Here is a 16,834-nt window from a genome sequence, read left to right as displayed (position 1 = left end):
AAGTCAGTGCTTGTGACAGAAAACATAAACATCATGTGATTTTCAGTTCATGTTCCGCCATTAGAATAATATCATGTAATGTCAGGCCTCTGTGTGTCATTATGTAATTTTCAGTTCAGTGCACTCTACTAGTGAAATTGTGAACATAAGTTACTTCTCTGTCAGTCAGTGTCAAACTGCTAAAATGTGAAGCTGCTATGTCTGTAAAAACAATAATATTTTAGTTTGCCACTTCTGAAATTTTTGAATGTTTCTTAATTAGTGTAATTAGTGTCCTGCATATTACAAAGGGGGGTATTATATGCCAATAAATATGAGGCAAAAGAAAATCATCTAAACAACATTATGTGTTTTATATCTAAAAACACAGATGATGTGACTTACCGAACAAAAGTGCTGGCAGGTCGATAGACACACAAACAAACACAAACATACAGACGAAATTCAAGCTTTCGCAACAAACTGTTGCCTCATCAGGAAAGAGGGAAGGAGAGGGAAAGACGAAAGGATGTGGGTTTTAAGGGAGAGGGTAAGGAGTCATTCCAATCCCGGGAGCAGAAAGACTTACCTTAGGGGGAAAAAAGGACAGGTATACACTTGCACACACACACATATCCATCCACACATAGCTGTGTATGTGCGGATGGATATGTGTGTGTGTGTGTGTAAGTGTATACCTGTCCTTTTTTCCGCCTAAGGTAAGTCTTTCCGCTCCCGGGATTGGAATGACTCCTTACCCTCTCCCTTAAAACCCACATCCTTTCGTCTTTCCCTCTCCTTCCCTCTTTCCTGATGAGGCAACAGTTTGTTGCGAAAGCTTGAATTTCGTGTGTATGTTCGTGTTTGTTTGTGTGTCTATCGACCTGCCAGCACTTTCATTTGGTAAGTCACATCATCTGTGTTTTTAGATATATTTTTCCCATGTGGAATGTTTCCCTCTATTATATTCACATTATGTGTTTTCTTTAACAAATATCCACCAATTCCATTAATAGGAAGAGGATAATTCAAGAAGTCTGGTTATGACATTTCCAAGTTAGTTACGTGTGGTGCCCCAAGATATGGTCACCATTTTTGGAGAGAGTCAGCCAATGGGAAGTTCATTGGATGTAAACATAGTGGTATTAGTCTGTTACACACTTAGATTTTGGCCAAAGCTGTCTTCCATAAAGAAAGGCAAAACACACACATATTCATACAAGAAGGCAAATCTAATGCACATATAACTGCTATCTCAAGTCACTCTGACCATATTGTTGATATTCTATTTATTTTTATTTTTTAATTTATTTTATTATCCTTCTTTAGGCATTAAAAATGTAATTGATGTCATAATTTGTGTACATATACAGTTTACATAACTAACAGAAATGGTGTAATATATTGTAGATAATTATTGTCTAATAAGATACAAAAATTTGTCCTTGATGCTGCACAAGGTATTTGCATTATATTTACAAGTATAAGTTTAATCTAAGTGGAACTATATTAGTACCGGTACTTAAGATCATCTTTAGTGCACATTATAAACTCTTCTATTGTATAAAAAGCTTTTTTTCTAAGCTATGTCTTTGTGACACTTTTAAACTCATTCAGTGACACATTATGTGCCTCTATTGGCAACATGTTAAATAGTTTTACTCCCATGTACCTGTAACTATCTTGAGTTTTCTTTAGTCTAGCAACTGGGATGTCAATTTGCTGTTTATACGTGTGTCATGGTGATGGATAGATTGCCATAGTTTGTGACTTGTGTTGGTTTTCTTTTGTGTGTATCAGACAACTTAGTATAAAGAGGACTGCAACTGTTAGTATTTTTAGATTTTTGAAATATGGTCTACAAGACTCGTTATTTCTGACTCCATGGATGCATCTGACTGCCTTCTTTTGCCAAATGAAAACTTGTTTTGCTCCAGGTGAGTTTCCCCACAACAAAGTGGCATATGTTAAATGGGTGTGGAAAAAGGCATAGTATGCATTGTGTAATAACTTACCACTAACACATGACCTTAGTTTACCTAACAAATATGTCACACGTGCTAACTTTGTACAAATATAATCGGTATGACTCTTCCGTGTTAATTTTGAGTCAAGTTGGATCCCAAGTAGTTTAGCTGAGACACAATCAATCTTATCACTCTTAACACACAAGCTAAAGAGAATATTTACAGTTTTATCATGATTTATATGGAAGTCATTGAGTTGGAACCACTTGATGGCTGCTCTGAGATGAGCCTCACTTTGCTCGTTTAATTTTCCTAAATCTTTCCCTGCTGTAACAAAAGCTGTATCATCTGCATAGAGTGTGGATTTACATAACATGGTGCTGGGCAAGTCATTTACATATATTATAAAAAGTAAAGGTCCAAACACAGAGCCTTATGGTACACCCTGCATGATATCCAAGACATTTGACCTCATATTGTTAAAATGCACAATTTGTTTCCTGTCGCTCAGATAGGATCTGATCAGAGATAATTCTGAGCCTCTAATACCATAGCATTGCAGTTTTTCTAGTAGTATCCTGTGACTGACAGAGTCAAATGTCTTGCTGAGGTCCACAAGAGTGGCATTAACTGATAATCCTGGTTCGAATGATGACAATATATATGAAACAACATCTTCAACTGCTTTTGCCGTTGACAGGCCGGACTTGAAGCCATACTGAGAGTCACTAAGAATATTATGCACAGACAGATGTTGACTGATTTGGAGCTGTATGCAATATTCCACTAGTTTTGATATGATGGGTACAAGGGAGATTGGACGGTAATTATTAGGACAAGACTTGTCACCTTTCTTGTGCAGTGGAGTAACGAATGCCATTTTTAAGGATGAAGGGAAACAGCCACTGACAAACATCTGGTTCATAAGAGAACAGAGTGAATGTGCTATTACATCTGCTATTTTTTTTATTACAAAATTGGAGAGACCATAAATGTCTTCTGATTTTGAGTAACTTAATTTTGCTATTGCAGTTTTAATATCTGTTACTTTTACTTCTTTCCATTTAAACACAGGAACCATACCCTCAAAATTTTGTAGAAATGAATTTCTATTATTTGAGATATGGTTGTTGTCACATTTATGGATATGTTCATTTGCAGCACTGTTATTCGTACTCGCAGGATTAATGAAGAAGGTGTTGAAAGCATCTGGTGTGATACAAGCATCACATGAATTATTTTTGTTAACATCTTTATTTCTACCCAGATGAGTCTTGATGACAGTCCAGGCTGCTTTGCCTTTATTTTGGGACTTATTAATATAATCATCCTTTGTCTTGCACTTGCTTAACCTAATTTCTGCCTTGTATTTGTTCCTCAAACTTATGTAGTTTGCTTTTTCGGCTTCACTATTTTTTGATTTGTCAAAAGAAATCATTAACAGAATTCTGAGCCTTTGTAGGTCAGGTGTGAACCAGTTATGCACTGATGTGAGACCATGTTTCCTCATAGTTCCTTTATTTTTTCTCATTAGTTTAGGGCAGCAAGTTTTAAATGTATCTGACAATACACTAATGAATAATGTAAACGCTTTTTCAATATGATTACTTTCCAGCAGAAGGTAATTCCAATTTGTCATCTTTATTTGTGTTCTGTAGTTATCAATGTTCTCTTCATTCAAAAGCCTAATGTACTTAATTTTATTGGAGACAGATGCTGGCTCTTTTGTTATCAATTTTAACCAAATACCTTTATGGTCTGATAAAAAATGAGTATTGAATAGCCCTAGTTCATACCAATTTGTCTCAACATTTGTGATTACATTATCAAGGCAGGCAGACTGTCTTGTTGGGTTTTCATTAATGTAGTGCAGGTCATGTGATCTTAGCATATTCAGAAGATTAAGTTGTTTAGGTGTGTTCTGCCTTATATAAATATTTATATCACCAAAAGTTAAAATCCTATATTTAGGCCATTTATCGAGATGTAGTACCAGTTTCTGTAAGGCCTGTGCAAATACTTCAACATCATTATCAGGTGTGCGGTATACAGACACAATTATGAGTTTTAACATGGGCAGTAACATTGCTGCTATTTCCAGTACATTTTCTATACAGTAATCATTAACACCAAGGGCACTGTAATCCAAGTCTATACCACTACAACATATATAGAGGCTCCCCCATAGTTGTGTGTTGGTCTACAATAACCTGTTACTAAATCAAAGCCTGGGGGTACATATAACTGCAGTTGGTCTTAACTTAACCAGTGTTCATTAATAAATAATATAATATTCTTGTTCACTCCTAACAAAAAACTCAGGTCATCAGTTTTGTTTCTTAATGACCTGATATTTATATGTACCTACAAATAATAATTAGTCATCCTCACAAAAGGGTAGGTCTGGATTCCTCGGTAGCAGTATATCAGTTTGTTCACTTTGCTTGTACATTCTTCTGTCACTTGTTGATTGTCTACTTACGTCTCTGGCTAGTTTCTTGATCGTGTTGGATCCAGATGATGACGAGATGACTTCCCTGGTGCCATCCATAAAAAATCACTGCTCCTCTGTGGAACTTTTCTCACTTTAGAAGATGCACATACAGTAGCTTGTTTGTTTTCACTCATGTCTTGCATACTTGCTTCTCTCACTTTTACAGCTTGATTGCTTACACTCACTGGCTGAATGCTTACATTTAAATCATCTGCTCTTTGAATGTTCTTATTCACTGACTGAAAATTTCCTTTTAACTGACCCACTTGACCTGGAGATGACAACATGACATTTATATGTGTAGATGATGTGTTGACAGTTCCTGGAGACTTTCTTCTTTGCTGGGAAGTGAACCGGATAATGGTTTCACTCCTGTTTATATGTGTAGTTGGTGCACTGACAGTTTCTGGCGACTTTCTTCTCTGCTGAGAAGTGGACTGGATAACAGTGTCACTTCTGTTTATCATATGAACACCCTGTCCCAAAACTGGTGTCATCATATGACTGCAGTTTACTGAGGAGGTAGCTACCTTTGTCAATGTTGCCCTCCATGTGCACCTAGCAGAAATAGCGATAGTTTTGCATACTTTCTGTTTTCCTTTTGTGTTGAGATGCATCCCATGTTTTGTGTAGTCTTCTCTATGTAGAAGTTGGTTCAAGTCGATCACAGTGATGTTTGTACATGGAGATGCCAGGTCCATTATAATACAGTTAAGATTGTACACCACATAATGTGAAAATTACATGAAAATATTATTGGAAAATTTGATGAGTGTAGTAACTGGTCTAGGGCATGGTAAGCATAATTGTTTTCTAAATTTTACATGACATTTGACCAAAGGTCAAGTGATTTTAAGTTGGTATGAGCTTAGTCAAGTGTGGCTTGTATGCTGTGTCAGTATCTGATCACAAAATTCGGGAGTTGTTAAAATACAATGATACTGAAGTTTTAACTTCAGTAATTTTGTCTGGAATGATCCATGTCATGTTTCCTGTGATACTAGTTAGTGTACATGCCAGTGGATTTGGGTGTTGCAAATGATTAGGTGAAATTTATGAAGCACACTCTGAGGTAGTTGGTTGTCAGCCTTGAGGTTTTTTTTTTAAAAAAAGTACAGAGTCATTCTGTGGGGTAGTAACATTGTTGTATGTGAAGTAATTGCTTACCAAGCAATATTCTCAAAGATTTTCTGGTTCAGTGAATCACGCACAGGCAAACACAGTTTGGACCTGAGTTATTACAGACGGCATATTTTGCCTGTATATATTGTTAGTGATGTAACTGTTGGGACCACATTGCCCTAGTTGAATCATTTCAAAGTGGAAATTCCAACTGCTACCATTATTTGTGTAGTAAAAGTGATGAGTGACATTTGATTTAGGTTTTGCTTGTTGATACATGACACACCAACACCTGAGATGGTCTATGTTACAAAAATCTGAAATTTAAATTCTGATATAAAAAGTGGTGGTGGCACATAGGATTTATTTTGAGTTTTTTTCCCATCTTGCTCAGTGTGGGGGGCTACCCCACCCCCCGCCCCCTCCCGCCCCTCCCCTTCCCCAGCAATATTTGATCACTACAAAACAATTACATTTAAAAGAAAAGAAAATAAACTTTCATTAGTTAAAAATAAATTTTAGTCTCTGAGTAGCCGCATAGCCACAACATTCTGCAAGTAGTGAAAGCATGCTCAAATCAGTGATTAGATTTAGACAATTGGATCGAGAATGGTCAAACCAAAGAAGGTCAATTTCATAACAGGCTGGACCTGAAATATTACAATTAATTAAATCCTGGAGAAGACGAGAATATTTTGAAGGTTTACCAAAGGAATGAACTGATATACATCTAAAGATTATGCTAAACTTTTATTAGTTGTGGAACAAATAAGCAGAGATGATGCTTAAAGATGATTATCTATGTTGTCTTAATAACAATTTGTATCACTGGAATTGGATGCTAGACTATGTCCTTTTTGTATTAATAAGCTTAAATTAAATGAGATTCATTTAATGGAAGGTGTTCTTTAGTGCTGGGAGGTAGAATTACCAATTCAATCAAGCAAATGATTACTTATGCGTGTCATTGTTGATTGTACAGTTTTTCTACGAATTTGTGTTCGTCTGAAAGGCTGGATAGAATTCTATTGCATCTCTTCATGAGTAATTATCAATTTTATTTTATTTACATATTTTTTCCTCAATTTTCTCATGTACTGGGGTGGGATAGTACCTGAACATTTTAATAGGGTTAGTTATATGGACAATCATAGGCTGTCATTCGGGCACAGTGCAGACACCCCCCCCCCCCCTCCTTCCCCTCAGGGGTCTACTGGTAGATGCTGGTAGATGCTGAGGTTTTAGGTAGTACAAGTTGCTATTCGAGGTAGAAGCATGTCTCGCTTCCTTGATACTGTGCAGATGAAAGGTGGTTATGTAGGAACCTTGATTTATGGTAGTAGTGACAGAGGAAAGATCACATATTGTGCACCAACAAAAAGGTCACTATCAAAGTAAACTGTTCAATCAGGGCCAGTAGCATGGCGTCCATAATGACAATCTAATGAAACTGCCCTTAAAGACTGCACATGTGGAAACTGATCCCATTCTCATTGTCAGTCATGTGGTAACCAAGTAATACATGAAACCCATCAAAATTACACAAATATGGCTTTGTTCATAAACCTCTGAACAGTGGTGGAAATAAGCCTCTCATGACTCCACACATAACAAGACAAAAGAATCATACAGAAGATGCAAAATAAGCGATACACAGAACAGCTGATGTGAATGGTACAAACTAAAAGAATGTAGTGGGAGTGAGTCAGCCCTGCTCCATGCATATATAGGGGTGGGACGTCAGTAGATGGCATGGTGGAGACTGTATCATTGGCATGCTTCCTACAGGCACCCTCCAGTGGCTAACCTGTGCTGATGCAGTTGGTGATTGATTTACGTACACATGCGCAGCGACACTGCACTTGGTGCACTCACACTCACATGCACTAGTAGAAGGATACAGGATTTTTATATGGACTCATGGTTGTCAGGATTATGATGAAGCATTTAAGGCAAAATAGTAGGAAATAATACCGACTTCTAGTTAAATACTATGCAGTTGGTAACAAAAAACTAACAGAAGACATTAATGTGTCAATCAAAAAAATAAGATTTCACGAATCACATATATTAACAAAAGAGCAACAAAACTATTTATTTGATCTTTTATTTAAATATAAGATTGTGTTTTCTGACAAGCCAGGAGTGATCGGAGATTACATATGCAGCTTTAAGATAAAAGATCATGAATCATTCTTTTGCAGGCCATACCCAGTTCCAATAAGTTTAAGACCATCTGTGAACAAAGAAATAACTAAGATGGTAGAAAATAAGTTAAAAGACAGGAGTCTAAGCATTTATAATAACCCTTTATTAGCTCGATGGTTCTGATGGATGGGTATTGGCAGGTAAAATTGCATAATGACTCAAGAAAATATACTGTTTTTCTCCTTGATGGCAAATCTTATTAGTTTAAAGTATTATCTTTCACTTCACACATATTGGCCTCAGTGTTCATATGAGAACTAATTGTAGCTTTTGGTAAGGAACTGCTCGAAGAATTAAATATATATGTAAATGATATATTAGTAGTATCCAAGACTTGGGAAGAACACTTTACTATTAACTAAAATGCTTGACAAATTTTATAGAAAAGGCACCCATAATAAACTTTTCAAAATTACTAAATTGCCCGGAACCTAACTCAACCTTCGAACCCCGAGAACCGGCCAACGCACCGGAAACTCACCATCACCAACAAAAGAAGAAATCCTCCACTGCATAAAGAAACTGAAAAACAACAAGGCAGCCGGTGAAGATGGAATAACGGCAGAACTGCTGAAGAACCTAGGACCAAACTCGCTAAACGAAATCACACAAATCATACAGAACACCTGGACAACCGAAATCATACCTGACGACTGGAAGACCGCACTCATTCACCCGCTACACAAGAAAGGTGACAGGACAGACACAAACAATTATAGAGGAATTTCCCTGCTACCGGTCATCTACAAAATTCTATCAACCTGCCTTCTCACCAGAACGCAAGGACAACTGGAACCCGCCATCTCGGAATACCAAGCAGGTTTCAGACCCAACAGAGCCTGCCCCGAACAAATCTTCAACCTGAAATCAATCATAAAATCCCACATGACAAGCCCCAAAAAAATCATCTGCACTTTCGTCGACTTCAAAAAGGCTTACGACTCGATAGTCCGAAAGTCCCTCATCCAAATACTCAGAGAAAAAGGCCTAGACCAAAAGACCCGAAGACTAATCGAACAGACACTAACCAATACAAAATCCAAAGTCAAATTCATGGGCGAAATCTCGGACCCCTTTGAAATCCACACTGGCCTAACACAAGGAGATGGACTATCCCCGCTATTGTTCAACATCGTCCTGGACAAAGTAATGAGCGAATGGAAAGCTGAAGTCAGGAGACAAAACACCTGGAGACCAGTCACATTAGGAAGGAAAAGACTGGAAATCCCTTACCTAGCTTTCGCAGACGACCTAGCGATACTGACCTATGACCCAACATCAGCAAAAACACAGATCGAAATCCTGAAAGAATGCGCCGAGAAAGTCGGCCTACAAATCTCTTTTGAAAAAACGCAAGTCCTAACAAGAGAAGGCGACGACATCACAACCAAGTACGGCAAAATTAAAGGGGTCACACACTTCAGATACCTAGGCGAAATCATCGAACCGACCGGAACAGAGAAACTGGCTTACGAAGACAGACAACAGAAGACACGGAAATCACTAGGCATGGTACGAAACGTCTACAACAAACAATGCATTTCCAGAAACACCAAGATCAGACACTATAACACAGTGATCAAACCCGCCGTACTGTATGCCAGCGAAACACTAGCACTCAACAGGAAAATCAAAATTGAAGAAATCAAAAAAGAAGAACGCAAAATCATGAGGAAAATTTTAGGAGGAAGACCCACACCAGATGGCTACAGACTACAGAAGAACTCAACAGTAGAAGCATATTCGAACATCGAGAACAATATGAGAAAAAGGCGCCTTAAATTCTACGGACATTTAGATAGACTCCCTGAAACAAGACTCACCAAGAAAATTCTAGAACACATCAAGACACTTAAAGTCACGACACCCTGGATGGAAGGAGTCCGAAAAGACCTACAAGCAATTGGACCACAAACACCACAGACAGAAGCACCTTCCGAAAACACATAGACAATTGGGAAGTAAAGTCAGAAGCGCTAAAACAGCGGACCAAACAAGAATGGTCTGAGGAGAGAAAAAAAAGGCCCTCTCCAAGAGAATGAAGGAGTACTGGAAGGACAAGAAGAACAAGCCTTCAAAGTCATAAGCTTAACGATTTCCTTTTAGGGAAAATCCGCCAACAATAACAATAATAATAATAAACTTTCAAAATCGCACTTTGGACATTTCTGGAACACTGGTAGGAACAAAAGGAATTACACCAGATTGAGAAAGAATTAGAGCCCTCAAAGACTGCCCACAACCAAAAAATGCAAACAGTGTTATAATCTATTTTGAGTTTAGCTGGATTCTATCACTGCTACATAAATGACCAATCAATGAATGATCTAATGTTACCATCATTGTTAAGATAAAGAGCAAAGTAGATATTGGATGAAGGAGCACAAGAAGCATCTAATAATGTTAAAGAAGTGTTAGTCAATGCACCTATCTTGAAACACCCAGTGATGAATGAAGCTTTTAAGTTAGCAACCGATGCTTCTGAGTATGTTATTGCTCAGGAATTGTTTCAGCATTAGGAGATCATGGGACAGTATCTTTCACTAGCAGGAGTCTTAACAAGCAAACAAGCATGAGCTTAACTACACAGCAACAGAGAAGGAATTGTTGGCAACTGTATGGATCACAGAAAAGTTTCAAACACTCATCTGGGGACCTAGTACTGTAATACAGATGGACCACCAAGCCTTAGTCTTTATTATGGAAGGCAGTCTATTACACAATAGATTAATTCACTAGGCCTTATTGCTACAAAAATATCAAATAGAAATAAATTATATAAAAGATTCAGAGAATACAGTACCAGATGCATTCTCATAATTGCCATTAGGCATGAATGATTACATGTACTGGTGGACTAGGAGTTATCTTTCAATGAATTTTCTGATTATAAGCTATACTAATGATGAAGTGAGGAGACTAGCATTGCAAGTAAAACAGTAATAAAAACTGATGAATATTTTGGTAATAAACAAGAAAGATGTGAACAGACATCACTATTATTAGAAGCCAAGACTATGTGGACGATAGCTGAGAATGCACTGTTTGAGCAGTTACAAGCTGATAAAATGCAGTGGAGATTATGCATTCCACAAACTAGGGAGAGTTTCCTCATATTGTTTATACATAAATTATACACATTTGTACATCAAAACCCATGTGAATGAGTCATGAAAGAGACTGGAAGTATATGTGGGACATACTGGTCTGATAGACATACAATTTTGGTGCAGATGATCCTCGAGTTCCATGTAATCTAGAATGAGTACGACATATGTCTACAGGACTACCACTGCAGAAGTGATGAATAAAAATTTTGTCAGTGAGCCATTATTAAAACCATTTAAATGACCTACTTTAAGAAAGATGGACTCAAAATAAACTACATAAGACAGTAGATAATAATCTGCACAGACAGGTAGAATCATGAATAAGGAAATACAGTGAGGGAACAAAAAGGTCATAATTCCAGACAAATGACTTAATTCTAGTCAGCGAATTTTGTCAGAGTTCAAACTTAAAGAAGCAAATGAGTAAGTTTTTCCTAGGTATGGTGGACAGAGGGAATGCCACGTCCTAAAGCAGTGTTTTTGATGGATCCAAGAACTGGTCAAGAAAAAGGACTTTACAGTATTGATACATTAAAGAAATTCATAAACTCAGGAGAATCTGATCTTTGTAGTGGAACTGAATTCCCCACAATGGCTACTATGTGTTATAAAATGCAGCAGTAGCAATAAACAAATAACGAGTACACAATTGTTATACAGAGCAAAGGAATAAATCCTATAAGACATTAAGTTCAGCATCATGGTGATTACTCTTCAGGTAGGGGACCTTGGATTAGGGGTTGGGAAGGGAATCAGTCTTTGGGTCTATCATCTTTCTTTATTCGATCTTAACACACATATTCTTTTTCTTCCTCTTTTTTCTTCTCTGTTAGGAGTACCAACACTATTCTCCCTCTTTCCATGTGCATATGTTACTATTGTTGTAATGTTTCATGTATTCATATCACATAGTGGTGATTACACCTGTATATACAGGAGTAAGTCAGAGGTATATGGTATCACACTCATATTGCATGGACATGGACAGATGACATGGACAGTTAGAATTAATTCAATCATACTTAAAGGCTCATAACATTATCAGGGAGGGGGAGATGCAGAGTAGTACATGCGACTCTGGGAAGGATATTATGCAATCCTAACATGTAAATACAGGAGGTAAGGTACATAGGACAGGTGTATATGGCAACTAGTATTGCTTGGCTAATAAGAAGAATGTTGCACTATTATGTGATTCTGTGGGAAGTAGGAATATCACAGTGATCATGTATTAGTGAGGGTGGGGGGAGAATGGTGTATTATATAGCATGGAAAGGTCGTTGTGCTAAGGAGAAATTTCAACATTGGAAATAGGAGAACAAGACCACTTGGCCACCACTGAACAACTCTTCACAAGTGCAGAGTTTGTTACAGAAACCCACTGTGATATATCACTATGGCTTTTGGCTACATTTGATATGTCAAAGTCTGCTGAAAAAGTTTATCTTGTGGCTTGCAAAATCTGAAACATACACACAATTTGCAGCACTGCAGACAGGGAGGGATCAAACTGTCTTAAGGTCTCTGTGCAGATCCCCTATCTGCACCTCAGAGAATAACTACAGCATGTATTAAAATTCCCACATATGACTGATCACACACATGCGTGAATGTACATTTTCTACTCAACTCTGCAAATCTGCAATTCAAGATGCAACATTTACATTGTCTGAATTCTAGCCTCACTGCAACCACATGTATTTTGTTGGAAAAATTATCAGCTCAGATAAGAAAGAGAATATGTCAGATAATGGTAACATGGAGAGATCAAGTAATGGAGCTACCTTTTCAGCCAAGTGATATAACTATGGATTTTTACACAGCGTAAAGACCCACTGGTGGTCTGGACATCTGATATAAGTTGACTGAAAGTGCTGAAGTCATTCTTTATATACTTCCAATTGTTCTTGTATTAAAATTCCCACATATGATTGATCACACACACGTGTGAATGTACATTTTCTACTAACTCTAAATGGCTGAAATATGAGGGTTATACCAAAAGTAAGGTTCTCATATTTTTTACAAATAGAAAGCATTGTTTATTGTTATTAATTTATACATCGTTGAAAAGCTTACACTTTTGTCTATTTTTCAACATAGTCTCCATTTTTTTGACACACTTTTGAAGATGGTGCTCCAGCTTTTGTATTCCTAAGTCGAAGAAGTCTCCCGCCAACATGCTGATGAAGCATGTGACCTCTGCTTGGACTTTAATTGTAGCTCTTGAAGTGTTTGCCACCTAAGTGTTCCTTTAGCTTGGGGAAGAGTGATAATCGCTGGGGGCTAAGTCCGGGCTGTACGGAGGATGGGGCGTAACTGTCCACCCAAATTTCTTCAAAAGCTCCTGTGTTTGACAAGCAACATGGGGTCAAGCTTTGTTGTGAAGAACCACTACTCCTTCCTTCAGTTGTCCTGTCTGGTGATTCTGGATTGCTTGCCAGAGTTTGGTCAATGTTTCACAATATCTCTCTGAGTTTATTGTCATCCCAAGTTGCATGAAATCGATAAGTAGTACCCCCTTCCAATTCCAAAACACAGTCGCCATAACCTTTCCTGCCGACTGTGTTTGTTTGAATTTCTTTGGTGGTGATGAACCAGAGTGATGCCACTGAAAAGATTGTTGTTTTGTTTCGGGGGTGTAATGAAACATCCGTGTTTCACCTCCCATGATGATAGAGTCCAACAATTTCTCCTTGTTGCCTCCCCCCCTCACATTGTTGAAGAAATTTGTGAGCACAGTCAAGGGGTTGCTCCTGGTGTCCGTCTATCAGCATCCGAGGGACCCAGCGACCACACATCTTGCAATAACCCAGTGTTTCTGTTAAAGTTCTTTAGATTGTGCCATGGGAAGCTTCAGGAATGCATTCAACAAATTCACAGACAGTGACCCTCCGATCTTTTAACCACTCACTGTTGATCTTCTGGACAATCGCATCCAAAACTGGCGGTCTTCCACTCCGTTCTTCATCGTGAACTGCCATGCGACCCTCAGCAAAAGCCCCGTACCATTTGCAGATGTGCTTAACGGACATGCACTCTTCACCAAAAAAACTGAGTCAGTTGCCGATGAATCTCCACAGGGGGTAACTTCCTTGTATGGAGAAACCGGATTACTACTCGAACCTCGCACTTAGTGGGAGCGACGATCAACTCTTCCATCTCTGACAGCTACCAAGCCAACACTAAGCAACATAGCGAATCGTGGAGGGGTGGGCTCAGTTCCTGAGTGGGGGAACCACTGCACATGGCACTGTTGTCGGATTTGTTGATCTAACCAATACGGGCTCTGCGTCTGAAACTCAGCCATGGACTGACTGTGTCGGGACCAAAAATCGGGCCCTTACATATTATCACAATAATAGGCACTGAAACTACAACACATTGTTTGATGTTTAATTTACAGAAATTAAAATTAAAATTTAACCCATTAAATTAACTGAATACATTGAAAACTTTCTTCTTTTTAACAGTTTCCTCTACTACAAGAATTAAGCTGAATTATTTGTTAAAATCATGAAATTAACAAATATAGTTATGCAAGCAATACTTTTGATGAAAATGGATATTACTTTGGAATTAATTAAGAGCGGCTTTGCTAACATGTTTTCAAATAGAGCCAAATAGATCCTTTAAGAATACTATTAGTTGTTCCTCCAAATGTTTACATTATACTTGTTTATACATCAACAATAGAATTTAAATTATGAAACAATCACTGATATCATCCTATAATGAAGGTATTAATTAGGAATAGTCAAAATAAATTATAAAATCAATTACATACATAAAACTAAGCACAAAATTAGATCCGGTGTTATATTTTGTAAAATTGAGGGCCAACCTTTCTCTTATATGAAAACGGAGATTATACTCATGTAAGTTAATAGTAATTAGTCAAAGATGAGAAAATGAATTTTTAAGGAGGCGGATGGCAAAAGAAGAGGGGAAGTAAAAATATCCCAGCTTACTTCATCACAACACATTCTCACTAGCACAACTCACACATATGACCACCGAGGCTGGACTGCAAGCAACTGCGCGTAATGGGTAAAGCAATCTGGGTGGTGGGCATAAAGAGGAAGATGATGAGGGGAAAGGGAGGAATAGCAGAATAGGGGTGGGGGAAGGAAAAGTCCTGCTTGTGGGTGCATGCAGAGACATGGTGGGGACAGGGTAGGCAGCTAGGAACTATCACATAGTTACAGTGGGCAGGGTGGGGGGGGGGGGGGGGAGGGGATGAGATGAGGGGAGTGCACAAGGAAAAAAGCAGAAGAGGGAAAAAAAGATTAATGGGTGTGTTGGTGGAATAGAAAGTGTGTAGTACTGGAATGGGAGGAGGGAAGGTGATTGGTGGGAAAAAGACTGGGACTAAAGACAGCTGAGACCAGGGCATTACAGGAAAGTAGTATATATTAAATATTACAGAGAGAGTTCCCACATTCTCAATTTGGGAAAGTTGGTGTAGAAAGAAAGGATTCACATGGTGCAGGCTGTGACACAGTCATTGCAGTAAAGAACATTATGCTGGGCAGCATGCTCAGCAAATGGGTGGACCACCTATGTTTTGGCCAAAATTTGTCAGGGCCATACATGCAGACAGACATCTTGTTGGCTATCATGGTCACGTAGAACACAGCACAGTGTTGTAGATCACATGACTGCTTTCACAGGTAGCCCTGCCTTCGATGGGATAAGTGATGCTTGTGACTGGACTGGAGCATGTGGATATGGGACGATGTATGGGCAAGCACTGCATTCAGGTCTATTGCAGGGACATGAACATGAACAAGGGGTTGGGAGCAGAGGTGGAGTAAGGATGGACAAGGATACTGTGTAGGTTTGGTGGGTGGCAGAATACCACTGTGGGAGTGGTGGGAAGGATAGTGGGTAGAACAGTCCTCACTTCAGGGCATGACGAAAGGTAGTCAAAACCCTGGTGCTACAGCCCTGGGTGGGGTGAGGGTAATTTCAGCCTATGAAGGCCTCAGCAAGACCCTTGGAATATTTGGTGAGGGACTGCTTGTCACTACAGCTGTGACAACAGATGCGACTAGGCTGTATGGAAGGGGCTTCTTGGTATGAAATGGGTGATAGCTGTCAAAGCGGATATATTTCTGGTGGTTGAAATGTTTGACATGGATGGAGGTACTCATGTAGCCATCTTTGGGGTGGAGCTCAACATAAAGGAAAATGGCTTGTTTGGTTGAGAGGGACAACGTAAGTAAATGGGGAAGAAGGTGTTGATGTTTGGAGGAATATGGACTGGGTGACCTCAATGTCAGTCCAGATCAAGATGATGTCATGAGTGGATCTGGACCAGGTAAGGGGTTTTGGCTTCTGGGTGGTTGGGAAAGATTTCTCTAGTGGTGCATGAATAGGCTGACATAAGATGGCATCATGTGTTGCCTACTACTGTACTTTGGATTTGCCTGTAGGTGATGTGTTCAGAGGCGTAGTTATGTGTGAGGATATAGTTGGTATGGTGATCAGGTTGTAGGTGTGGAGTCTGTTGGATGTTGGGAAAGGTAGCACGTTGTGAACTGTAGTACTGACATAAGTTAATTGTATTTTCAGATTATGAGTGCCCCAATGAAAGTCACTCACACTGGTGTGAACATAACAAATAACATTATAATCTGAATAATAAACTCAAGTGAAATTAAGTTTAAATAAGATCTTGAGATTTTCAGGTAAGTGTTACATGCCAACAGATAAATGTACTGAAAATAAGATAAAAACTGACTGTTTGTGGGAGTAGACAAAAACATAAAAACTGGGAAGAATTCACTTGCTATGTCACAAAAGGAACTATATATTCTATTGTACACTATGCGAATTATACTGATAAGTGTTTTGCTGTAACACAGTGATGTGTGTAAAATACTCTTACAAACAGATCAGGGGTATGGCCACGGGAACCAGAATGGATCCTTCCTATGCTGACCCTTTCA

The 16,834-nt window shown here is 38.6% G+C and overlaps 1 protein-coding gene across 1 annotated transcript in view; it reads right to left on the bottom strand.

Moving 5' to 3' along the window:
* The window catches only part of LOC126413236 (tubulin polyglutamylase ttll6-like), a 323,601-nt gene that overhangs the window by 2,063 nt on the left and 304,704 nt on the right, over nucleotides 1-16,834 (bottom strand). The window lies entirely within an intron of this gene.

The sequence above is a fragment of the Schistocerca serialis genome, chromosome 7 (genome assembly GCF_023864345.2).
Source record: "Schistocerca serialis cubense isolate TAMUIC-IGC-003099 chromosome 7, iqSchSeri2.2, whole genome shotgun sequence".
Lineage (NCBI taxonomy): Eukaryota > Metazoa > Arthropoda > Insecta > Orthoptera > Acrididae > Schistocerca > Schistocerca serialis.
This window is presented reverse-complemented; position numbering and strand designations above follow the sequence as displayed.